At 35.9% G+C, this 27,229-nt stretch overlaps 2 long non-coding RNA genes across 4 annotated transcripts in view; one reads left to right on the top strand and one right to left on the bottom strand.

The window, feature by feature from the left end:
• The window catches only part of LOC120884299 (uncharacterized), a 39,848-nt gene extending 27,145 nt beyond the window's left edge, over nt 1–12,703 (bottom strand). For 2 of the 3 annotated variants that reach the window (XR_013430312.1, XR_005726693.2), the window contains exons 1-3: nt 12,457–12,703; nt 11,447–11,486; nt 5,962–6,072 (exon numbers count right to left, since the gene is read on the bottom strand). This is a non-coding gene — a long non-coding RNA (uncharacterized LOC120884299). Of the gene's footprint in view, nt 1–67; nt 2,593–5,961; nt 6,073–11,446; nt 11,487–12,456 lie in introns of those variants that run through there. The other variant, XR_013430311.1, reaches the window with a different exon arrangement.
• A 2,145-nt stretch (nt 12,704–14,848) lies between these two features.
• On the top strand, nt 14,849–23,908 carry LOC144370331 (uncharacterized). Its single transcript, XR_013430313.1, has 2 exons — nt 14,849–18,751; nt 20,612–23,908. It is a non-coding gene; the product is annotated as an uncharacterized LOC144370331 (long non-coding RNA).
• The last annotated feature ends 3,321 nt before the right edge of the window (nt 23,909–27,229 follow it).

The following is a 27,229-nucleotide window of genomic DNA, read 5'->3' on the forward strand; positions in this document are numbered from 1 at the left end:
ACAACAACTTCTTTTGGAAATTACATATATTTTTAGTAGAGTTATTACCTTTAATGAATATCAGGTTTATACATTTTATTCAAATTATGACAACAAAGGACAAACGTCAAATTATATACACATAACATTATTATAGTTTATATGTAATATATATACAGCTATAAATGGTATAAAGGTTCATACTGAGCACTGTGGCAATTTATGATAAATTTGAGAGACATGAAACTAAATGCAGACTTATATGTTAATATTAATGATCAACTGGTTGTTTTGGAAAGCTGGATTTGGAGGGAGTTGATAAGGGCAGAAACTTACTCTTCTGTTTTTTGGACATTTAAAATAACCATGAATTGCTTTAACTTAAAAGATAATAATAATAAGTGAACTTATAATAGCAATAAGTGTCCATAAAATATGAATTGCTTAGAATGTCTGAAATTCTTATACTTGTTAAGTAGATATATTTCGTGAACTTTTTCATATAAAAGTGCCACTGTGGAAATTTCATAGTCCTGGCAGAGTACAGAGTAAAGGTGCAGGATTTTGGCTTATGTTAAAATTGGTTACACAAGTTAATGTATCATGTCAAATAATAGCATAGAGGCTGTAACCTTCTCTCATCTACCTATATACATATTCCATTCCTGAGGAGAACACCTGATCACCACCACACCTAAAAATTATTACCCACAATTTCCATTAGCTGGAAATTATAATGAGAAAAGCATTGGCCTTGGGACCAAGAGTGCCAGTCATGCCTCCTGACCAACTGGGCATTAGGAACCTCTCTGGTATGTTCTTATGTCTATAAAATGGAGATAGCAACACCTTCAATGGCCACCTCATAGACCTTTGCTAAATTATCATTGTTAAGACAAAATTATAAAGCCAGAAATTACAGTGAACTTTCTCACCACAGAAATATTTTGTTCTGGATTCAGTGTGTATAGTTCAAAAATAGATATTTATTTGCTAAAAGGAATAAATAAATCTTACAATTCATATTTAATATGGATTATCTCATTATTTATAATATTCTTGCTTTAATGGGTAGTTATCTAGCCTTTTTCACATCTTGGGTCAAGTGACTCATAATTACCTTTGTTCAGTTTGTTAGTTATATTAAACTTGTGAGGAAAATTATAGTTTTCTACCATATTTACATATAGAGAAACTAAACAAAGACATTAATTAGGAACTAATTTTCTTGGTGTTGATGAAGACTAATGTAATTCCTTCCATTATGCTTCCTGCTCTAATTAAAAAGACTTGCTGTCTAATTTGGTGCTGTCCAACAAGAATATACTGCAAGCTATGTAAGTAATTTTAATTTTTCTAAAAGCACACACACATATATTAAAAAAGGTTTTAAAAATGTAAAATAAGTCTTAATAATATATTTTAGGTAACCCAATATAACCAAGATATAATTGTTTTAATATGTAATCAGTTTAAAAATCATCAATGAGATGTTTAAGTATTTTTATACTATGACTTTGAGATCCAGTATTTATTTGGTTACATAGCATTTCAATTTGGACTTTGAAAAATGGCAATAAGTGACCAGAAAACATGAGTTGCTTGAAATGTCAGAGCCTATTATTTCAAGCTACCTTTCAAGTGCTTAGTGTCCATAGGAAACCTTTCTGGTTAGCAAAGATATGATTGTTCATATTCACTGTTCAGAGAGCCAGGGAAGTATTAGGTATGTGAGTTCTGGAACCAGTCAATCTGGGTTCACATTCTGATACATCACGACTAACTGGATAAGAAAAGGCAAGTAACTTTCTATGTCCCAGGTTTCTCCTACCTAAAATATTTAATAGGTTATTATGAGAATTTAATGCATCAATATCTAATGCCTGACAATAGTAGGCATTAAATATTAGCTATTTTTATTGTTATTATCAGAGAACATACAGAAGATAATTCTTCTTTTTCTCCTTCCCTCAGCAAAATTTGTAAGAAAGTAAGTATGTTAGGTCTATAACAGGGTTTGTGGTGTTGAATTGTGTCCCCTAAAATATATGTTTAAGCCCTTACTTCAAAGTACCTCAGAATATGACCTTATTAGGAAATAGGGTAGCTGGAGACATCATTAGTTATAAGATAAGGTTGCTTTGGAGTTCTTAATCCATATACAAGGGACAGAGACTGAGACATAAAGGGAAAATGCAATACATCAAGCAGACATATAGACTGGGGCTATGTGACTGTAAGACAAGGCACACAAAGATTGCCAGTCACCACAGAAGCTAGGAAGGAGTGAGGAAGAATTCTAGAGACTTAGAAGAAGTACTTTCCTTCTTGCACCTTGATTTTGGACTTCTCGCTTCCAGAGCTGTGAGAGAATACATTTCTATTGTTCCAAGCAACCCAGTTTGTGGTTCTTAATTTCCTCAGTTGTAAGAAACTATTACAGGTTCTTTTCCTAAAAGGAAGCACTCTATTTAACAAGCAGCCAAGGTCCTGGATAACCGACAACCTGGCAATTGTAAAAACTCCCAAGGAATCCCAGGAGACTTTGATAAAGTCTGGGCAGCTCCATCTTCCAAAGGGCCTTTAAGCAGTTCCTCAATTCCATGCATACACCTGCATGGAAATGTCATCAGGCAAGTTATGAATAAAACAAGTCATAAATGAATGAGACAAGTCATAAACAGGGAGAAACAATTTCCATTACCTCCTCAGGGACTAATCTGGTGTGAGAATGTCACAAAGTCTATCATGTGTTTTTAATGGACTTGGTAATTTTCTTTTACTTGTAAAATTTCCAAAAAATTGTATTATGATCAAAACATTAATTTTAACTTATTTTTTATTTGTGTGTATCCATAAAAAATAGGACAGTAAAGATGGGACATACAAAGAAGTAAAATCAAAATAATCTAAAATGATATGGGTTTTTATGTTGTTAATACTCCTAGGACTTTTAAACATTCTATACATGTTTTCTATAGTTTTTCACTATTATTTACAGCTATAGTCCTTTCTCCCCATATATATATCCATGTACATTTTCTCCCCATATGTATACATATATGTATGATTTGTGACAAATTTGCAAAGAAATTTCTTTAAAAGAAACATTTGTTTCAGTTATTCAGGAATGCTTGGATGACTGTAAACAAAGTAAATATTCAATAAAAGTTTGTTATATTGATTTTAGTCTGATGATTATAAAATAGATTCTGGAAATGGATTTGTTATTTCAATCTTGTGCCTTACTAGTTCTTTTATTTACCAGGAAAATATTTGCTTCTATGACACCATCAATCTAAGCATATAAAATGACCTCTTCAAATCTCCTTTAATATTTATAAGAATGTAAACTGCTTCAAGTAGAACTTAGACTTAGAAAAGACCTTAGAGATTTTTTGTCTTAAACTTTTTATTTTATATACAAAAAAATCAGAGTAAGGGAATATTAAAGACTTAATCAAGGTCATATAATTATTAAATGAAAATCCAAGCTATAACTCCTATTACCCAAGTCACCTAAAACCCAGCTCAGTAGCTTTTACATCACATCACCAAGATATATATATATATATAAAATCATCCTTTGTGGCAGATGAGGGGGATAGTTAGTAATGCATTAGTGAACTTAAGCAGAATTTAGAAAACTGGTCTTAACTGTAAAATTGCATAATGCATAGGAAGCTCTTAGCATGATATGGGGCACATAATCAACATTTGTTCAATGGGACTATGATTATTCTTGTTATGTAATTCAGAGACTCAGTGTGGAATAAGGGAAAGCCTAGTGGATTTTGAAATCAGATGTGCCTGGGTCAACTGGCTTGTGAAATCTGGGCAAATCACTTCTTCATATCAATTTTCTTACTGACAAAATGGTAATAATAATTATACAAGGTAAGAAAAATATTGGATGAGTCATTTGCTCATATTGAGAATGAAATTAGAGTCAGCTGTTTCATATTTCATATCTTGAATCAAGACTACAAACAGCTAAAAGAGCTATCTCAATTCTTATTGAGAAAGGCACAGGCCAGGCTCACATCAACTCTATCTTTGGTCACCAAAGGCCCCACCACACCCCCCAACCCCGTCTCCCTCTTTTTCTACCACACCCCTTGTCTTTGGCAATGACTCTTGAACCTAAGGCCCTGCTGTCTTCTGAGTGTTCAAAAAAACTCCACTGATATCACCTTGCTTGTATCTCTTTCCCTAGGCCCCATATTTTCTTTAAAAAGCACATCTCTCTCCCTTCCTTCACTTTATTATCTCAGGCACCTGTCCTTGTCTTTCTAAGATAAGGACTACTTAGCTGATAAACCTACCTACCTAAGGTAACATTCTCAAAATATGTTCTGTGGAATGCTAGTCTCTAAGATGCTTTATGAAAGAAGGCCAAGTGATTTGGGGAAATGGTTTTAGACTATATTCCATAGTAGCAAACATCCACCTTCAGAAAAGGACTACTGGCATTTCCACAACTCTACATCCCTTTCCTATAAAGGGCTGCCCCTGCAGACACCCATGACTCTGCCTGAGGGTATCCTCAGATTCGCAGCATGCCCTAACAGCCTCTGTGCAGGGCCAGGTTATCTATGCTGCCAAGAGTAGCCCTCAACCAATGCCAGGTAGTGGGAAGTGGATGTAGCTACTCCAGCTTCCTTGTCCTCAGCTGGTCAACCCTAAGGTAGGTTCTATACAGTTTCCCAGAGGCTCCAGGCAAGTGAAAGCCCCAGATGCCCACTCCAATAACTTGCTCATTAATTAATCCTACACGGGCTTTCTTCCCTTCTTGGTCTCACTTTCCCACTACCTTACCAGTATATTCTGAGATCCTCTTTTAAATAAACTACTTGTCTCAAGATCCATTTCTTCTTTCATTAAAGATTCACAAACCAGCAATATTAAAGGCTACATGAAGTCTTTAGGAAGTAAGTCCATTACATTTGACAGATTAATATATTGCCTTCTCAGGGATATTAGCATCTTAACAGCTTCTTATGCAGAATTGGGTCTCCTGAGGTAAAAATTCAGGATCCATGGTAGGTGAAATATAAAATAATTGGAGAGGTATGTGTTATTATGTCCTTCAAATCAAGCCAGGTTAGTTTCTGTCTACTCTGTTATCAAGAACTAACAGAAGACTAAAGAGTATATTCATGAAATTTGGGGACAATCCAGGAGGTACACAGGGTAAAGATAGTCCTTTTTTAAAAATTATTCTAATAAAAGAAGAAACTTTATGAAGAAGAAACCTATATTTTAGTAAAAAGTCTCAGACAAAACCATCTGGGACCACAATGTCTTAAGGGGTTTGAGGGAGAAAAAATAATAAGCAGAATTTTAAAAACTTAAGACTTGAACTACTCTGTAAAATACACAAAAAAAATATTTTATAGAAGAGTAAAATCCTGGCTTACATAAAAGAGACACATAGTTGGGAACACTGTAGAACGCACTCCTGTTCTACCTTTAACACAACCATTGGCAATAGTCAGGTGCTCTACAGTCCCAGAAGAACCCAAGTGGAAGGATATATAAAAAGAAGCCTTATAAATGGAGAGGTAAATGAAAGAGTCAAAGGTCAGTGTGGGAATGAGGAGGTAGTTTAGTGTAATTCGGGAAAGTTCATCTCCAGGACCTGATTTTTACCACTTTTAGGAATTTTCTTCCAAACTTGGCAAACAGTTTACACTCCTCCTTTTGTCATCTAAGTCTCACTGTCCCATCCATGTCCATTTTTAGGTGTTGAGACATTAAAAATTTTTAAATGCATTGCTCTGGTTCAACATTAAAAGATTTTACTTTTTTGTTAACGTGGTTATTTTGAATTCCTTTGTAACTTATAACAAAATATTAGTAAATGAGATACAAAATAAGGAAGAAAAATTTTAAAAATCCTAATTCTTTTAGGAGTACATTTTCTATAAAACAAAAAGAACAAAAATTACTAAAGAATGAGAAAATGTGAGAAAGGAGTACCAGGAATCAAACATGGTGATGAATTGGGGGTATCTGACATTTCCATCTTCATCAAGGAGGATTCTGTCAAGTAGCAACTCAAACTCTTCATCAGTAATCTCTACACCAAACCTGAAACAAATAGCAGTTAGCATCAGTCACCCCCCAAGTTCACATTTGGGTCACCCATATCCACAATACCCTAAGCATATGGCTGCCATTAACGCTTTGTTACTGCTGCAGTCCTCAAGATCAAGAGCACCACGTGAATATCAGAGGTTAATCAGGGTTTTGATCGCTTCAGCTTTCTCAAAGAAAGAGATTCTACCACAGAATCCCTGCATTGGTGGAGCACAGAAATAGAAATACCGGCATGTTGAATTGTGTGTGATTGTCTTCTAAAAAAAAAAAGTTATTCATTACACTAAAACACTGGTATTGCTTAAACAAGTTAACTCTGAAAGGGCTTTCAATTGGACTGCTTAGCATGAAAGAAAAGGTAGAGAAGAAAAGTGCCTTTCGAAAAACAGCTTCCTAATGCTCTTGCAAAGCATTTCATAATGGCTTTAAGGACATTTTGCATACAAATATTTAAAAAGTGCCAGTGTTTATTCATCAGCAAGAAAGTGTTTTCATTTCTCAAGAACAATCAAAACATAATCCTTGCTTGAATCACTGGCATAAATAAGAATGACTTAAGCAATAATAATGAACAAGGCATTCATTCATCATTTTGCAAAGCTGATAAAACCCAGCTGACTTTTGGGAAAGAAGGGAATATATTTTCTTTTGGCTGTGCAATGAAAGAAAAACATCATAAAGGATCCTTTTTTTCCATTTTCATTATTATTTCCTTGGTAATTATAAAAATAAACCATATACACTATCAACAACAATGCAAAAAACAAAAATGACTCTTTTTACAGGCTGCAAAGAATTAAGTTATCCCATATGAGTATTTCACAACCACTCAAATTTTAATAGCATCTCAGGGATTCTGCAGTAAGATATCCTTTTTTTCACTTGAATAAAATTGGGAAAAAGAGTAGAATCAATTATTTAATATGGTACCCACATAAATACTTTTAATCTTATTTCCTTTTATTCTCTTCATTGTTTTCTAACAAAAAGTTAATGGCAAAAAAATTAATTAGAAATTAATAGTACTCAGGGGTAAATATTTGGTATTTTTCCTGAGAAATAAACATTAATTCTTGAGTTTTACTTGGACATAAACTCTTAAATTTAGTATTTAATAAGAAAATATTTTTAATAGGCATCCTGGAAAGAATACCAGATTAAAAATCTAGAGACTTGATTCTAGTTTATCAACCATTGTACAGCTATGTCATCATGGAAAAATAACTTAAGCTTTCATTTTTCAGTTGTCTAAACTCTCAAATACTGAGTGGTCATGAGATAGTGAGATAATGAAAATAGAAGTGATTGAAGTGGGGAGTGGTGGCACATGCCTGTAATCCCAGACAATGTACCTATTTTCATGCAGCCAACATGTGCAGCAGAGACAAGTAGTTAAGTAGTCAATAAAAAATAACTTGTGTTTACTATAAGGATACTGGTACTTATAAACACAGGAATTGTTAATATGTGAGATAATATATGTTAATTAGCTTGATATAGTTGTTCTACAATGTACACATATTTCAAAACATGTTGTACAATGTAAACATTTATAATTCTTACTTGTCAATTAAAGAACAAAGAAATGACATACACAACAGAAATTTAAAAAAATCTTCCATTCTATTACCACTTTAATAAAAAGTGTTTGGATGACCCATACTGTAAAATTAATTAAACTTAGGGCTGGAATGCATTTAACATTTCTAAGTACGGACATCTTATATTCACAAAATAAACCAGACTTCTAATAAAATGATAAAATCCTGATTCAACAAATATGTGGGGACCCCAATCATGCATTACACATGATATTTGTGCTTTGGGGTACAGTGATAAGATATAGCTTGCTGTCCAGAAGGGAATGCAGAAAGTAAAGAAAAAATTGCAGTAAGATATGATGAAGAAATACAAAATATTAAAGGTGCTTTTGACAACATGCTCTAACTCAGATGAAAGGTGAGGAAAGAAAAGATGAGTTAAGAGTCAACTAGGTAAAGTAGAAAAAAAGATAGAACACTCTAGGTGAGAATAGGCACATTTTGGAAATGAAAGGAATTTAATCTCACTAAGGTCCAAAGCTCATGTGGAATAATGGAGGCACCAGCCCATAGAGGCATTAAAAGCAGCTATTTTTATGAAGTATGGACTTTATTCAAAAGTGTAGGAACTGCTGGGTGGGGTGGCACATGTCTGTAATCCTAGTGGCTCAGGAGGCTGAGGCAGGAGGATCATAAGTCCAAAGCTGGCCTCAGCAACTTAGCCAGGGCCTAAGCAACTTAGTAAGACCCTGTCTCAAAACACAAAAAAAGGCTGAGAATGTGGCACTCCTGAGTTAAGTCCCTGGTACCAAGAAAAAAAAAAGCTTAGGAACTATTTGTGATGGTCTTCTTTGTGTATCAACTTGGCTAGGCTGAGAAAGTATCCTACAAAGGTGATTAAATTTCATAATAAATTGATTTTAAGTAAGGGGTGGGCCTGATTCATTCGGTTGAAAGGCTTTAAAAACAGAGCCAAGGCTTCCCTGAAGAAGAAATTCTGCCCATGGACAGAAGCTCAGCTGTTGCAAATTTGTATTGAAGTTGGACATAAGGAATTGATGACCCTGGCAGGAGTAATTGTAGGAGAGTGAAGAGTCCAAAATTAAACTTACTGGGTGGAGGAGTCAGTGGAAGTTGAAGGGACAGAAACTGAGAATATACTTCTCTTCCAAGAAATTTAGAAAAGGAGGGAAAAGGAAAGAGAAGGAAACAGGAAGGAGAAATAGAGTTGAGACTGTTGTTATTTTTAAGATGAGAAAAACCAGTACTATTAAATGCTGACAGAGGCAGTACTAAGGCAGAAGTTTAAGACAAGAAAAAAATGAGAGGGAATTATCAATAGAGCGTGTAAAAAAAAGATAACAGAAAGGTGAAAGAATATCTCTTTCAACCATAGTGGTACTAAGTAACTGAAAACATGGATTATTTTTGTTTGTATGTTTCCCTTTGTGTTTCTTCTCATGATGGCTAAAGGCAGAAACAGTTACCACAGATCTATTTTGGGATTCTGTTTTTATTTACTGTTCATTCTTATTATTTTTAAACAATATTTCATTATAAAAATTTTGGCTATATAGAAAAATACAGAAGGTAATTAAAATCATCTGTAATGATACCATAAAAAAATACCTGTTTCACTGAAGTAGAGAAGTAAAGAAGCATGGGTTTATAGGCTTTTAGATATTAGGAGTTTTTAATTTTTATTTTTAAATTTTTGTGTAAAGTAGGCTGCAATGTTTACAACTGAGAATGGGATGGGAGAGGAAAGTAAATGTGAAGCATGTGGTTTGAAAAAATTGAAAAAGTTCTGAAATAAATCAGTGGAAAATGGGAATGTGGAGTTGCCTAAAAAAAGTAGCAGGAATTGACAGAATATTTTGAGAGCCCCAGAGAAGTTGGTGATAAAAAAATAAATAAAATAATAATAATAATAATAATAGTGATATAAATCTACTGATTTATATGATTTTCCCCAGCAGCACTATACAGCCTGGTGCAGGGGAAGACAAGCAGTCAGGTTCAGTGAGGGTTGGGAATATGCTAGTAAGTGTGAATGGAAGACAACAAATCAAAGGAGTTTAGAAATTTACAAGAAAATAGCTATCATGAGGAAAATAGAATCTAAGCTGTGTCCAGATTAGAAAGGAAAGAGAAAAGAAGTATGTAGTTAAGAGAAATTGAGAGAGAGCAAAGATGTTAATTGACTAGATAGAGCAGGTAGGAGACATTAGTCAGGAATAGTCGGAAGGTGTGATTTCAGAGATGTAGTTATTTTGGATATTATATTTGGTTTTGGATCATACCCAAAAGAGTTTATATCCTTAAGTACCCTAAAGACCTCCATCACTTAGAGGGTAGAAATACAAATAAAAACTAACATTAACTGATAAATTAATATGTCATTAGCAGCATGCTAAGGATTTTACACATATTATATTCCCCTTTAATCCCAACAACTATAAATTAAACTAAAACTGTCCTAATAAAATCCTTTTTTAAAAAAAATATTTTATTAGTTGTTGTTGGACCTTTATTTATTTTTATGTGGTGCTGAGAATCTAACCCAGTGCCTCATACATGCTAGGCATGCACTGTATTACTGAGCCACAACCCCAGCCCATCATAGGGTCACTGAGATCTCTGAAGGTCCTAAAGAAGGTTAAAGAAAAATAGTATGAAAATGAGGCCAAAGATTGAGGAGGATGTGCTTTCTCTCTCTCCTTCTTGCTTTTTTTTAAAAAAATTTATTTATCTCAGTTGTTGATGCACCTTTATGTTTTATTTATATATGGTGCTGAGAATCAAACCCAGTGCCTCACACATTCGAGGCAAAAGCTCTACCACTGAGCCACAACCCCAACCGCTCTTTCTTGCTTTTATTGTGAAATAAATTTTTATTGGCTCTTTTTAGTTACACATAACATTAGAATTCATTCTGATATAATTATAAAAGCATGGAATATAATTTGTTCCAATTCAATCCCCAGTACTTCCCCTTTCCCTCTCTTCTTCCCTCTTCTTCTTCCCTCTTCTTCTTCCCTTCCCTCTCTCAACTGGTTTTTCTGCTACTTATTTATGGTATTCTTTAAATTAGTGTCTTGTGGATGTACACAATGGTGATATTTACTGTGGTCAAATTCTTGTATGTACATAGGAAAGTTAGGTCAGATTCACTCCACTGTTTTTTCCTATCCCATCCTTCCTCTCCTCCCATCATTCCCCTTCATCTACTCCACTGATCTTTCTTCTCTTTTTTATCTACCTCCCCCCATATTTTGGATTACCTTCTGCATTATCAGAGAAAACATTTGACCTTTGACTTTTAGGGACTGGCTTATTTCATTTAGCATGACAGTCTCCAGTTCCGTCCATGTTCTTCCTCTTGAAAGTGACAGGGGAAGCTGAGTCCTCAGCTAAGAGCTGGAATTTTACCACATCAGTAACATTTAGAGAAATTGAGAATGGAGCAGAGTCTGTTCCTCATGGACTGAGTGGGCACAACGGGAAGATTTTAGAAGGGAAAATGTGAGAGGTTTTAAAGAGGGAACAAGAAGCCCAGGATCTCTTACATTAGGATAAAAGAATTCTCAAAGGACATATATATGTGTGTTATATATATATATATATATATATATATACATACATACACATATATATACACACACACACACACACACACACACACACACACATAGGACATCTGGAGGGGTAAGGGTTCCACTGGGTAGGGTGGCAATAAAAATGGTGTGAGGCCAGACAGATGTAGATACTAAAAGAAACTACAAACATAACCATCTAGCTTCTATTTTTGGCTAATTACTAACCTGGGTAAGCAGGTCATGGGTAAGTAGCTTAAGTTCTCAGCTGTAACAATAATAACCAATATTATTATGATATGAAAAATTTGCATGTGACAGTGGCAGTATGAACAACAAGTAGTCAGCATCATTCCAAACCTCTCAATGAGGCGACTTCCCTTATTGTTTGTTCATTTAGTTTTTATCATATTGAGCTCGAAAAGAAAGGGATACGTAACATCATAGAGTAGTCCTTTAGTTGTATTAACCAGAATGAACACGAGAAAAGGACTTTGAAAAAATGATTTGTAATGACATTTTTAAAATGGAATTTCTTAGAATGAGTTATAAAGTGAGAAGTCTTGGACTTCGGTTCTCAGTTCTGCCACTTACTTTGTGGGAGATCTTGACAATCTCTTAAATCTCTCACAGAATTGTTTCTTCATTTATAAAACAGGCCAGATTGTTGCGCTCAATTGACCTCTCTAGGGTCAAGTTGGCTAATAAACATATCATAAACACATAAAACTACTTTATAAATTCTAAATTCTTCATGTCAGACATTCGTAATATTAACAATACAATTGGGCAAAGTTTGCATACACCTGAACACTATGTAGGGAAATAGTGGATGGTTAGTTTCCTCACACTCCCTTTGCATTCCTTGTTCCTCCAAGGAGTAAAACTCGATTTCTGCAGAATTTTAATCCATTTGAGTTACTGGAGAACAAAACAATTAGACAACAGGCAACGGCCCAGACAGGACAAAGCTGGAGATTTGTGCAAAAGAATGAAGAGGAAATGTTTTGATCCTGAGCAGGTGTTCTCCCTAGATTGTCTAACATCGAGCTGACTTCTGAAAAGGCAGTTTGCATCTAGGTGGGTTTGCCTGGGGTGGGGGGCACTGTTTGTTCAGGATTGTGAAGGTCACATGGGATGCTGTGGGAGGAGGTGAGGGAGATTTTCTAAGCATTAAGGGAGTTCGTGGAAATCTGACCTTGAAGAATTTTTTTTCAGCCACACAGCAAGGCCTTTACCTGATCCAGGGGCAGGAATCTGAGGGTGAGTTGTCCACAGTCTGCAGCTGGCAGACAAGCACTCACAGGCCTCTGGGAAAGTTCACAGTGCAAGGGGCAACTGGGCTGTGGGCAGGCCGAGGGGCATGCCGGGAAGGCTGTGGGCAGGCCGAGGGGCATGCCGGGAAGGCTGTGGGCAGGCCGAGGGGCATGCCGGGAAGGCTGTGGGCAGGACGAGGGGCATGCCGGGAAGGCTGTGGGCAGGACGAGGGGCATGCCGGGAAGGCTGTGGGCAGGACGAGGGGCATGCCGGGAAGGCTGTGGGCAGGACGAGGGGCATGCCGGGAAGGCTGTGGGCAGGACGAGGGGCATGCCGGGAAGGCTGTGGGCAGGACGAGGGGCATGCCGGGAAGGCTGTGGGCAGGACGAGGGGCATGCCGGGAAGGCTGTGGGCAGGACGAGGGACGAGGCTTGCTGGCCCATGTGCTGAGGGAGGTAGGAAACCCTTAAGAAAACCCGAGAGGAAATTTTGGGCCTTTTGAAGAGCAAGTGACCAGGAAGCAGGGTTAGTTGTTTTAAATTTCCCTTGCGGTGACTACTTTCTTGTAAGAACAAGATGCATTATATTGTTTGCAGCCGCTCTTCTCCTGTCAGAGATGTGTCACCTCTATTGTTTCCCAAGTACCTCAGTTTGGTCCAGATGGTGCAGAAGGGGACTGTTTCCTGTGGCCTCTTCATACTGTCCCGAGTGTTAATGATTCCCACCTGGACTGACTTCCTCATCCTGGCTTTTTAATTCTTCGCTGACTGGCCTGTAATTTTTTACGGTACAATGGGGAGAAATGTCTCTGAACTTTTACTTTTCTTCCACCCGAAATGGATAATACAGGCCTTCAGGTTTCCAAAATCATATTTTAAATCCCAGTATAAGTGTTTCTATCCTAGACAATACATTTTATGTGCACATTAATTTTAGAGAGAGCACCAGCTCTGTGTAAGTGAGTTATTGATGAAATCCTATTAAATGTAACCCTATCCGACCTGACTGCAACATGCAAACTAATTGGAACATAGCTCCTGGGTAATTTTGAACAAATAAAAGATTTACACTCTTTTGTTATGCCTGTAGCTAGATTTTACGTAGGCAGTTTTCCTAAATGATAAGTGGAAGAATATCCAAAGTCCCAGTTGAAATTATTATCACTCTTATTTTTCATATATAACCTAGTTATTTTGAAAGTTATAGCCAATGAATTTATCTGTGCAGACTGACTATTGTAGTCAGCTTCTACATCTTGCTATTTTCTAAAGATCTGATTTTAAATATTCTGGTAATATTTGGAAAATTTTCTTGCTCTCCCTTTCCTCTTTGCTCTGTGAATCTTTTGTAAGAGGCACTGCCTTTAAATTAAAAGCCATCAGAGTGGGTTTATGATATTTAAAAAACATAGTGGAAGAGATGAATGTAATTAAAATTAATCAGAAGAAAATAATCATTGAAAAATATCTATTAATCAGCAGGTAAATTATGTTGCTATGGGTTATGTCATTGTTGTTTTGTTGCTAATAAAGTATAATATAGCACACATTTGTAACCATAATCATTGCCTTTTAAAGGCTTATCACTTGTGTCATTTTAAGACTAACATTCTTTAACTGAAATTAAAACTTTTACTTTGGCATCACCATTTCATAAATATAGATTGGACAAACTTGTATATAAATTAGTTTTACCTCAAATTATAAAATTTTTGTTTTTCCACTTTATAATGTTTCTTCTTTGCAACACAATATTTCTATATTGTTGATGTTTTCTTAATATACAGTGGAATATGAATTAACACAAAAATGCATAATATGAAACATAGTTCCCTTTTATAATAATTGTTTCTTTTCCTCTCTCCCTTCCTTCTTCAAGAATAACTACCTTCAGATGCTTCAACTCCAGATGATTTTTTTTCAATATACAGAGTAAAGTATTATTTTTAAAATAAAATCATATTTTTAATTTATTCCATCATTTTTGCCTTCAATTAATCTTAGGATTCTGCAAATAATTGTATAGTTATTCTTTCTAAATATATGTGTGGCTATGCCATAATTCATGTCACCACCCCATTACTGATGTATGTGTATGGGTTGTGTTCAGTTTCTCCTCACAGCTTACCTTCTTGAATTGTGTCTGTTTTTGCACCCCACATTGCTGGCTAAATTTTTAAAAAGAGATGGATTTCTAGTGACCTAGTGCCCCTTTCTTGCTTATTCTTTTTTTCATTTTGTCTGTTTTCTGAAATGCCTTTCTGACTTTTAATTCTTCTCTTTTTCTTTCGAATCTTTTCTTTTCATTCCCCCATTTTTTCCCCATTAAGGATAAAGGTTCTCTTCACACAAGATCTCTCCTGAGTAGTACCAATATGCCCTCCTCACTCTTTCCAGTCCCAGCAGTGAGAAGAGGCACGAAGTATTAGGTTTCTGATAAGAAACAAGAGTCTGTTGCTGGCAGGGAGCCTTGTCAAGATCCCCCTCATTCTGAGCACTCCATTCCCACATGAACAACAATGAATGGAGATTTCACCCGCCCACCCCACATTGTTCAAGTTGTCCTTTGCCCTTTCCATCAAATCTTGGCACCCAGGAGACAGCAGACCATGTTCTGAATTCAACCCTGGGGAGCCACCGATCAATATCACTTGACTCTTCTTACCCATTAGTTGTTCTCTTTCTATGCCTGACGTGAGGGATGCCTAAGCTATTCTTTGTCATGGCCCCTTCTCAGTTGGCCCAGCTAACCCCTTAGAGGGTGGGATGGCTATCTACAGTCCCTAGACAGAGCACCAGGGACAGAGTAGTAGGATATGGATAAAGTGTAAAGCTGAGTCATGGGACATAGATTCTCTTACTGCTTCAGCTTTAGACTCAGAAGAGATGGAGAAAGTTATTGTATTTATCTCTTTATGATCTTAGCCATCAAATACCAAGAATGTTAGCTAAAAGTTTGCTTAGTTCATGGAATACTCTAATGGAAATTTATAAAACACTTCGAAAATAATATTTTTAAAAAGTTATTTTATATCTCATCTTTCTTTTTGAACATGTTATATCTGACTTCCTTTTTTACATCTGAAACTCATTTTCCCTGCCATACTTACCTATTCTTCCCTATAAATTAGTTATTATTTATGAAGCACAAATATGTTTATATTTATCTCTAATAAGAACTTCTTTTCACAGAGTTCTTGGGGGAGGTGAAGAGGGTAAGATTCAGAGAAGGGAGAAAGACATGACTTGTCATTTTTTTGAGTTTTGATTTTAAAAACTATTGCTTAAACTTATATGAGACACATTCTCTAGAATACCTTTGTGATTATTGAGACCTTAATTTTAAGTAGCAACAATCAAGTAAGCATGAAAACTATAGGGAGGCTAAATTCCTGTCTGATAGTAGGTTACAAACTTAGAAAATCAGAGTGACTTTTCCAAATCACAGATAAGTTGATCAGGAAAACCAAATCCCTAAAGCAATTCAGTGTCTGATTGACTGAGCAAAGTCTTCATTTGTCTATATTTGAATCTTCCAGCTTCAGTATTTAATCATTGTATTACAGCTTTGCTCCCAAATGCCAATTTTCTTTAGGAATCAAATAGTGGATTGTGGGGGTACCAGAACAAATGAAAACATGTTAAATCCTTTAGGATATTATGTTCTTTTTTAAATATTTTTTTAATTATAGATGGACACAGTATCTTTATTTTTATTTCTTTATTTATTTTTATGTGGTGCTAAGGATCGAACCTATGGCCTCACCCGGGCAAGGCAAGCACTCTACCACTGAGCTACAACCCCAGCCCTAGGATATTATGTTTTAATGCTTTTCGTGTTTAAAAATAAGAAATACTTACCAGGCACGATGGCACACACCTGTAATCCCAGTGGCTTGGGAAGCTGAAGCAGGAGGATCCTGAGTTCTAAGCCAGCCTCAGCAACAGCAAGGCGCTAAGCAAGTCAGTAAGACTCTGTCTCTAAATAAAATACAAAATAGGGCTGGGGATGTGGCTCAGTGGTTGAGGTCTCCTGAGTTCAATCCTTGGTATCCCCCCAAAACAACCCACTTTACTTCATTTTAGAATAAAGCCTTAATAATCAGAAACTTCCCTGAAATTCATCAGTTGCCTATTGGTTAATATTTGTAATTTTTTGATGGCAACAAAATAGCTATAAAAGTGATTGAAATTCACAGAATAATCTTTAAATGTAGCCTTTTTAAAATTTAAGCTTCTGCTTCTGCTCTTTAGATACCATTAAGAAATGAAGAAGCAAACCACAAACATATGTGTCTAACAAAGAAAATATCCAAAATACATAAAAACTATTATATACTAATAAGAAGATAGACAACCAAATTAAAAATAGACAAAAAAATTCATCAGATTCACAAAAGATGGACAGCTGTCAGTAAACTCATGATAAGATGTTTGACACCCTAAATCATCAGGACATGCAAATTACAATCATAATAAAATGGCTAAAATTAGAAAAGTTGAAAATACCAAGTGTTAGAGAGGCTTTAGAGAAGTTGGATTCGCATACATTGCTGATATGTATAATGTTTGGAAACAGTTTGGCAGTTTCTTACAAATTAAATACATGCTCACCACCCAGCCCAACAATTTTACTTCTAGATATTTACCTACAACAAACGAAAACATATGTCTACATACAGACCTATACATGAATGTTTTTAACAGTTTTGTCCAAAGTAGCCCCCACATAGGAATATCCTAAGTGTTTAATAGGTGAATTAGACAAATTGTGGTATATAGGTACACTACCTAGCACTAACAAACTACTAATACCATGACTAAATCTCAGAAACATGCTGAATGAAAGAAAACACCAAATAATACATATTGTATGAATCCAGATGTATATATAAAATCATATAAAAGGAAGTCAGCCAGGGACAGAGGAAAGCTTACTGCAAGAGAGCATGAGAGAACTTTCTGGGGTGATGGAAAGGAAGTAACTTATATCTTGATTGTGGTGGTATTCACATGGATATACACATTTTTCAAAACTCATGGAACTTCACAACTAAAATATATTGAATATTTATTTAAACTTAACTCAAAAGAAGTCTGTCTGGCCTTTGACCTCAACTTCTGGGAGTTAACATTTAAGCCCTTGGTTATCATAGGAGGTAGGAGTGTCTTTGTTTATCTGGGTTTTTGGGTTATCCTGGCATCTGTCAATGTAATGTAGACCCAGAACTGGTCACACCAGACAGTATTTAGGGTAGGGATGACCCACATCAGAAAGATTAATAATGTTATATAGGGTAAGGACTGTGGGTCACAGAGTATCATCTTGACCAGAGAAGCTGACAATAGGTTATACTTACCTAATGGATCCCCCATAAAAACTCAGAGCATCAAGGCTCAGGTGAGCTTCCCTGGTGGGCAATAACCAGTGTATATTCTTAGACACAGATAGTGAGAAAATACCATGACTGGACTCAATGGGGAGAAGACAAATGAAGTTCCAAATATAATATTTTTCTCTGTGTAGCATTTTTCTTAGATGTTGTCCTGTGTATTTTTACCTTTTGCTGATTTTAATCTGAGACTTTTGCCTGTGATGAACTCTGTGAGTATAATAGCTCTCAGTGAGTTCTGTAAGTCCTAGTAAATTACTGAACTCGGAATGGTTGGAGACCAGCCTGTCCTCCTCCAAATTTGTAATTGGTATCAGAAGTGCAGGTGGTCTTATGGAGGACTGTGTTCCTTTTAACTTTGCAATTGCCTAAACTTCCAAGGAATTGGCTCTAAACTTCAGCATTAGGATATCTCCATAAAGATGACTTTTCATTCCTATTATTGCACATATGTATGTACATATGTGTGTGTGTGTACATACCTGCCCCCAGTAGAACACTGTACTTTTAGTGTTAGGAAAGAATCTCTTAAATATGAAATGTTGGAAGCCATATTAATGTTTTATACTCCAGATTTTAAAGGTATAAATAGGACTGTTCAAACTTAGAGAAATAACAGACATCAACTAATTAGCAGACATTATCTAGGAAAAGTGGGATGAGACAAAACAAACTGCAATTTATTATTCACTATAGCTATTATTTAAGTAATATATGTAAGGGTCATTTTGTCCTTTTTATATTTTTAGGAGTTTTTAACTTAAATAATACTAGGAAAACTTACGAATTTCATTCTTTGGATTTCTATTGGTTAAGAAAACTGAATGAGTGCTAAAGAGAGAAGTACTCTGAAGACTTCGGCTTTCTGGCCTTGTGCATGCTAGGTACGTGCTCTATGACAGCTATAGCTACATCCTCAGCCCTCAGCAGATTTAATTCCGAGTCCAAGACTCTTTTTATGATTCTGTCTACAGCCGATTGTGTTATTCCTTCCCTCCTTTTCATTTTCCTTTTATTTCCACAAACATTTATTGAACACTTGGTAGGTTTGGGGCTCTCAGCTGTGTTGGTTTAGGAACAGAGTGGTTTAGCAGTATCCTAGTCCTCTGCTTACCAGATGCCAGCACCCTGCTCCCAGCTGTCACAGCAAAGATGTCCGGAGACATTGCCAAATATCCCCTGTGGAGTAAAATCTTCCTCAGTTGAATGCCACAGTTCTAAGGAAACTGATTTCTAGATTTTCAAATCATATGCATATTTTTCTTATAAAATAAATCTGCCTATATTATGTTAAAATTAACAGACTTTCTTTATGTTGGATCTCTTTTCCCTTCTGTCACAGGACTTCTACTTTACAAAAGAAAGAACAACTTCTTCCTCATTCAGTATTTTAACTGTGACTCATTGCCTGGGAGAGGATAAATCCTTGACCCCCCAAAAAGGAATAATTAAAACTTCTAGCCTCCCAATTTGTCTCATTCAGAGATGCATTTACAATTAATTTTGCTTTTTGATATAGCCATTTATTAAAAGTAATAATGTATACAATGTTGGATCAACTGCATGTTAGTGAAAATTTGACACTTAGCATCTTATGGTCACAAGAATAAAAACCATTTAATTCCATTTATTCATATACTCTTGTTTGAGACATATAATAAAGTGACCAAAGCTTTTTTTTTAAGGTTTAATGTTTAATCTGTTAATGTTTTTGACTTGACTTATTTTTCATATCACCTTAACACAAGATGGTTAATTATGAAGATAAAAATAATTTTATGATCACAGCTTTTTAAGCATAAAATATGTTAATAAACAGTTCTGTAGAGGAAATAAAATGGGTAATAAGATTTGAAGGAGAAAAAGCAGTACAATTTCCAACTGTAAAAGATGAGCTTGTTTGAAATTTAAAAAAATAGATGATGATAGTTATCAAACCCCTTTCAGATTCATTTAAAAAGTTATATACAATTTGATTTTAACATTTCAATATTTTCAGTATACCAGAAGTTACTACATCTCTCAATTATATAAATTTGTATTGAATAATTTTATACATAAACTTCAAAGATTTGGGTACTATACATTTTCAAAATGATTTTAGGGTTACATGAGTGAAAGGCTTGAAGGCCACTCACAGTAATTGTAAATCGTGTTTGGCAATCAGGGAAAAACCACAATGCTCAGGCTAAAGCTGGGACACTCTGCCATCTGGTGGCTAAGAGACTTTCATGGCACAAGGCAGGAATAAAGCTTTGTTCCAACCATGCATGAACTGACTCATAAAACAGTATCTAGAATCAGAGATGAAACAAGACATATAGAAACAGAGAAGTAACAATGGTTGATTGTTAATACTATTATTGCAAATTCAGAAAATTCTCATTGGTGGTTTTTGTTGTTGTTGTTTTGTTTGTTTTTGTTTTTTACTGTGTAGGATAAAACCTGAAATCTCTCACCTAGAATCAACTAATTCCAGTATTTTTTTTAATGATAGTTCATGTGGCTTTATATCATAAATGAAACAAAAAACTTTCTCTGTCATTTTGTTGTGAAGAGACAGAAGATAATTGTGGTGCTCTATTTGTGTACACTATAGAAATGTAAAATCACCAAAGATTACATTATTTGTAGAACTTTATTAAAAATTAGCATATATGTAAATTCTTACCACCTGTTTCCAATGGCTGTTTGAAATTCTTGTTGACTTATATCTTCTTTTAATTTGTTATTCTTTCTGTCAGAAATAAGCAAAAGATGGGAATGAACCTAGTCATAGTAAATCCAATAAGTGAAGTTCCAACCTCCTGAAAATCAACCAACCATTCCTCAAATTATAAAACAACAGAACTTTTTAAATGGTTCCATTTCTAGAGTAAGTGATTTCAAATTTTATGCGTGTTCTTTTGTGTTTTCTAGACAACTTGGCATAAGCAGAAGAAAAAATATCTTTTCCAAATGCAGCTTCACAATATTCAGAGTTACTAATAACATACGAACCAAACTACAAATTGTTCCAGAACTCTCCATCACTTTAATAGAAGTGCCAATTAAAGTATATTTCTCTGTATTATGTCTCAGTCCAAAAAACTTTACCAATTTAATAAATACCATAAATGATGGCAGGTTTTTAGTTCCCTTAAGAGTAATCAATATAGAAACAAAATATAAACATAAAAACAAAAATGGAATATTTGAAATGCTTACTTGAAAATAGTTAAGAGTAAGAGGAAATCAGATCAAAATAAATTTGCTGATTTTTCTTCAATTCCAGTTAAAGTAAAGGTAGGACTGATTCTTCTTTTATTATAAAATTCTAAAAAACAATAACACTGAAACCATAATTTAATGTCTCAGGATGAAAAGAGAAACCAAATTCAGCTCTTTTTTTCTTTCCCATTGATTTAAAACTTATTTTAAAGGTAAATACCTCGATTAATTTTCCCATCATTTGGACTCTTAATGAAAGCAAAGAACTCTCTTGCAAGAATTTGGGGGTTTTATTTTTCTTGCATTACAGCAAACACTTTTTTAGAAAAATTAAATACATTAATAAAATGATTGTATGTGTGTTTGTACATGCATATAAGCATGTAACTTTAAGTCCAAAGCAAGCCTAATATTGGTATTAACTGCTTGATATTATAGGTCAGCTTTAAGAAAGTAAGCCTATCCAGGGAAAGTCTCATGTCTTTTATTCTTTTCTCCTTACTGAGCTGCCACCACTTTGGGTGTAATAAATACTCAGTAAATAAATTAACAGACTAAAATGAATAAACAAGATTATGCCCAAACAGGCTGAGGAAGTCATTAGAGAAATATTATTTGGTCCCCTAAGGTCGATATTAACATTGCCCAGTAAAACTTTATATATAGCTTCTTCTGAGTTATTTTAGGTTTTAGCTATTTAGTTTGCTTAGTATTTGATTTGATCAATTGAAAAATGACAGTTTAAAATTTAACAGAAATAAAATTAATTTGTAATGGCAATACATAGGGCTAATTCAGAGCTTAGTAGCTAGTGGGTGGCTTCTGGCTGGCAGATGTATTTAATATTATTATTTTTGAAAAAGGAAATTTATATAAAAACTGGATTTCTGGTTCCTCTGTAAAAAAATCGTAATTATCTATAATCCACAACAGCAACAATTGCCAGGGCTGCATGGCCACTGCTCTCTCAAGAAGCAGCATGTTGATCTCCATCACCACTACTGTTCTCTAAAACTGAGGCCAGATGTTGGATGCAACTTACTGTCTACTTGGTATGGAGAAATATTCCCTGTGTACCATGTTTCCATTGAAAGAGATTAAAATGGCTACATAGTTAAAGAAAATGGGAGAAAGACTGATTCTTCTAGGAAGTAACATGTATTACTACATGTTTAATCTTTGAACTAGAACCTGCTGCAACTACTCACATTATTTATGAGTAGTTGAAGCTGTGATGCCCCACCCCCTCATACCCCCCCCACCCCATCAGGATAGCTGATGAGCTTTGTCAACATGTCAATATGTGTGTATATGTAAATATGAATATAATCAAGCTTTTAAAGAATATATCAGCTCTAAATAGAGACTACATTACCAAAATAAACCCTGAAAAAATATTTTTAAAGATTTTGAAGGCCAGGTGTGGTGGCGCATTCCTGTAATCCCAGCAGCTTGGGAGGTGGACCCAGGAAGATTTCAAGTTCAAAGCCAGCCTCAGGAAAAGCAAGGTGCAAACCGATTCAGTGAGGCCCTGACTCTAAATAAAATACAAAATAGGGCTGGGGATGTGATTCAGTGGTTGAGTGCCCCTGAGTTAAATCTCTACTGCCCCCAAAAAGATTTTGAAAGCTAAAGATGCCTAACTCTATTGGATAGTAAAATATGAAGTTTTATTTTTGTGTGTTTTTTAAGTTTTGTGTGTCACTCACACAAGACCAGATACCTCAGAAAGTCCAGAATAGACTATAGTATGTATAGAATTTAGAATGTAATCTATGTTGAATAGAAAAATCAAAATGCAAAAAAGTCATAGCTATACCCAACTCAGGAGGCTGAGGCAGGAAGATTGCAAATTTAAGCCTCAGCAAGTTAGCTAGACCTCATCTCAAAATAAAATAAAAAGACTTGGGGATGTAGTTCAGTAGTAAAGTGCCCCTTGTTTCAATTCCTAGTACCACCAATAAATAAATATAAGGGGGTAATGTTTTAAATTAGTAGTAGATTCTGTATTTTACTGCAGAATTATCAGATTTTTTTAACCAAGTTTTTGTTTTTTGCAAAAAAGTGGGATGTAACCATTATGTGAGGTTTTCCTTTAAAAAACTGTGCTTGTATTTCTGTAAATTCGTTTATTAATAATCCATCTTTTATGCAAAATTAGGATTTATAGAGTACTTGTGAATATACATTAATGTGGTGGCGACCATTATGCAGTGAAACGTGGCTCTTCTGCCTTGTTGAGTAGAAGCCGAGAGCATTTAAGGCATCTACCTGCCTTATGGGCACATATATAGGTAACAATTTAAGTCCAAAGCAAGGCTAATATTACCTTGGAGGAAAGAGTGTGGTGTGTTTTTTTTGTGGAAGGTGCCATTGTTTACTTAACTGTTTTTTACCTCCTTCTCCTTCCATGGTGGCAGGTCCTACTTCTTACAATAGAGGCTTTGGAAATGCTTGGCACTCTTACTTCCAGTGTTTCTTTCAGCTATGGTTATGTGACATGGCTACTGATAAAATAAAATGAAGAGAAATCTGTGGGAATGACTTCTGAAAAGATGTTCATCCTAATAAAAAGAGACACATGGGAGATGTCTTTCTGCTTGGAATGCCTCCTTTTTCCTGGTGTTAAATGAAGCTGTCTGCTGAAGTTAGGTCCAGAGCAGCTGTAGCTTTCCTTGAGGTGAGGAACCTGGAGATGAGAAGGCTATGTACTGAGATGACAGAGCACAAGGGTGGACAGGTCTGGGCCCTTGGTGGCACTGTGGAGTTCTCAAACCAACACTGAAGCTCTTACCCTCAGAGTTTATTAAATGACTTCATTGTTTAAACCATTTTTAGTTGAATGTGGTCACTTGCCCTAAGAATCCTTCAAACGTATACATTGTACAAGAAATGCCAAATAAGGACTGAGGTAGGAGTCAATACTGATACATGAAGATAGAGTTTTACTAAGAAAACTTATCCACACCCCTTATCTGCTCCTTGAGGATATAGCCATCCACACCCAGAGGGACCCATGCTCATCAGATCCTGTCATACAGTAAAGGAATTAACATACCCATCTGTGACAGACCATGTTTTGTTTGGACTTATTTTTAAACATATCATGTGAGGGAGTAGTGGGGGAGGTAAGTGCAGGTTCCATTGAGGGAAGAGAGAGTCCTTGACCCTCTCTACCACCACTTAGTCTAGGACTCTAGCAAAGGCCACCTTGGGGGATGTCCAATTCCAACCTGGGCACAGACATTAAAATAAACTTGGTTGTGCAACAGGCAGAGGAGGGACCCAGGTTTAGCTTTCCTAAGCTACTCCTGGGTCTCATGTGCTAACTATATCCAGAGGCCTGCCCTTTGCCCTCACTGGTACCTGCACTTATCTGAAAGAACATTTGCATAGGTTTCAATGGGCATTTCAGCCAAGAGTGACAGGGCCACTGGGATGAGTTTGGAGCATCAGGGAGAACCAACAGAAACATTGGCCCACACCAAAAGGCCCCTGACCCTCCACACACAACTTCAGCACCAGAGAGGTCTGAAGGGTATTCCTGAACATTTGGATTAAAGTTCATCACCCACAGGCCAGGACAGCCACAGGATGGCAGATGGACGCTGCAGGGCCAGAGGATTCCTGCTAAAAGTCAAACAGCTTTACCTCTCCCACTCCTCCTCCTCTCTTGTTGAAATGAGCAGGGTGATGGACAGGCTTTCTGAGAGACTGGACCTCTCCATCCAAGAAAAGGTAAATAACCCCTGGAGAGACAGCTTGAACTGCCTGGTTGAGTAAGGTTTGAGCAAGATTGGACACTGAGTTCATATTTTTTTCTTTTTTTCCTTTTTGCCATAGCAGAGAGTGGGGTGGGGCAGATGACAGGAAGAAAGCTACAGACAAAATAACACATTTATCAGCACATTTAGGTTGTGAGCTAAATTTATGAACTTGTCCAACATAGTTTTTCACACACAAAAACAAAAACTAGGAAAATGACAGTAGTTAACACTGGGAGAGGGGGAATGGGAGAAGTGGTTAGTAAAAACAAAGTAAATGGCATGAAAGCTATAAATAAATAGTAAGTAGCAACTAACCTATTTTCATAGATATGTGGATCTGAAGCTGAAGAAAAAGAATCAGAGCAGGGCATATAGATTTGAGGATGGTTAGCCCAGAGGGGATGCTGAAGCTATGTGTATACATGGGAGCATTTCTAAGAACACACAAATGAGAAGAACCACTGGACAATATTGGCATTTGTGGAGCGAAAACAGAACCTGCCGAGGAATCCATAAAGGAGCAGTCAGGATAGAAAACCCACAAGAATATGATACATAGGAGCCCAAAATGAATATATTTTTAGGAAGGAGTGGGTAGACAGTAGGATTAAATGTTCCAGAGAAGTCAAATAAAATAAGGAGTAAAGAGTGTACATTTTATTTGGCAATACGGAGGTCAGCGGAGACCTCAGTGAGAGCAACTTCAAAGAGTGTAAGCACCAAGCCAGAGGACTGAGTGGTGATTGAGAGGAAGAGTGGCAACTCTTCACAAAGAGCTTTCCAGAAGGTAGAAGGTAGAGAGGCCAGACAAGGAGGAGACTTAGCAGGAGAGTTCTTTGAGATGTAGGACCTAGAAAATGTTTATACCAGGAAAGAAGCATCTATGTTTGAGGAAAAGAGATTTTGAGAAATGAAGAGCCACAAACTGAGACTGAAGAAACTTGAACTCTGGCCCAGGTCCTGCCATTAACAATTTGTGAGATTTGGGGAAAATCACTTCACCTCTCTGTGTCTCAGTATCCTCCTTTGTCAAATGAGAGTGAACCTAAATCAAATTTCATTTGGCTGAAATATTTTCTGATTCTGGATCTGCTCCAAAGAAAAAAACTGAGGTGTATATACCAGTGTTTTATTTAAAACTTTTTGTGGCTAAAAAGCTGTTACTGAAATCAAACCATTCTTTCACCTACCCAGAATTCTAGCACATAAATCAGCACAGCATGATATAATTACAAAAGTAAAATTGGGAGAAAGTTAATGCTGTTCAAGGGTCTTTGCTCCTTTGTGGAAATCAATCATTAATATTTGATCATTAATTTTTCTTTAGGGGACACTTATGAAAAGATCATCAGTCATTTATTTCTGGCTTCCTGCTCATCCACTTTAACTGTTAGGGTGAATTTCACTGAGTAGGCCTTAGTGGGCTTCTCCCTCTACATGTTGTAGGCAAGAAGATTCATGTCAGCTCCTGTCTCCGGAGAGAGCAATTCAGAAAACAAGGAGCTGGTATGTTCCTGATGCAATGTGACATTGATCTGGAGGCCACAACACTGATAGACACAGAAACCTTGACTATTCGTTAGCAGAAGTAACACATACAAAATCATTTCTGGCCAATAAAGAAGAACACTTGGGTAATTCTGAAACTACAGCACCTATCAAGGGGCTACTGAGGGTGGCAGGGATTCGGCAACATCAAGTCCCACCAGACTAATCACTATTAAGTACCTAAATCTATAGTACTGGTTACATTATTTAACACAGGTTACATAGTATATTTCCTAAAATTAGTTTATATAAATTCAAACATTTTCCTCATTATTATAGATATTCTGCTCTATAATTTGGGATACTAAATTACTGTCTAAAGACTATTATTTGGCCTATTTCAGTCCTACAGAACAACAGGTCATAATGATATAATGATTTTTCCCCCAATTATTTTAGTCAGATATTTTGAATCTATGACCAAAAAAACCTTTAAAAGACAATTAAAAGGAGGAAAAGTTCATTTGGGCCACAGTAAGCTAACTCCATAGCTCTGAGCCCAAGATGAAGCTGAACATCATGGCAGAAGGGCATGGAGGAGGAAAACAACTCAGGACCTGACAATCAGAAAGCAGAGAGAGAGAGAGAGAGCACTCTGCTTCCCAGGGACAAAATATAAACCCCAAAGTCACATCCCTAGTGACCTTCCTCTTCCAGCCATACCCTACTTGCCTATTTAATCCATATCAGTGGATTAAAGACTCTCATAATGATTAAGACTCTGATAATGCAATTATTTCACCTCTGAAAATGCTTACATTGTCTTACAGATGACCTTTGGGGGAACACCTCATATCTATACCATAACACTAATATTTCAGAGAATTGCCACCAATC

The sequence above is a fragment of the Ictidomys tridecemlineatus genome, chromosome 14 (genome assembly GCF_052094955.1).
Source record: "Ictidomys tridecemlineatus isolate mIctTri1 chromosome 14, mIctTri1.hap1, whole genome shotgun sequence".
In the NCBI taxonomy this organism is placed as follows: domain Eukaryota; kingdom Metazoa; phylum Chordata; class Mammalia; order Rodentia; family Sciuridae; genus Ictidomys; species Ictidomys tridecemlineatus.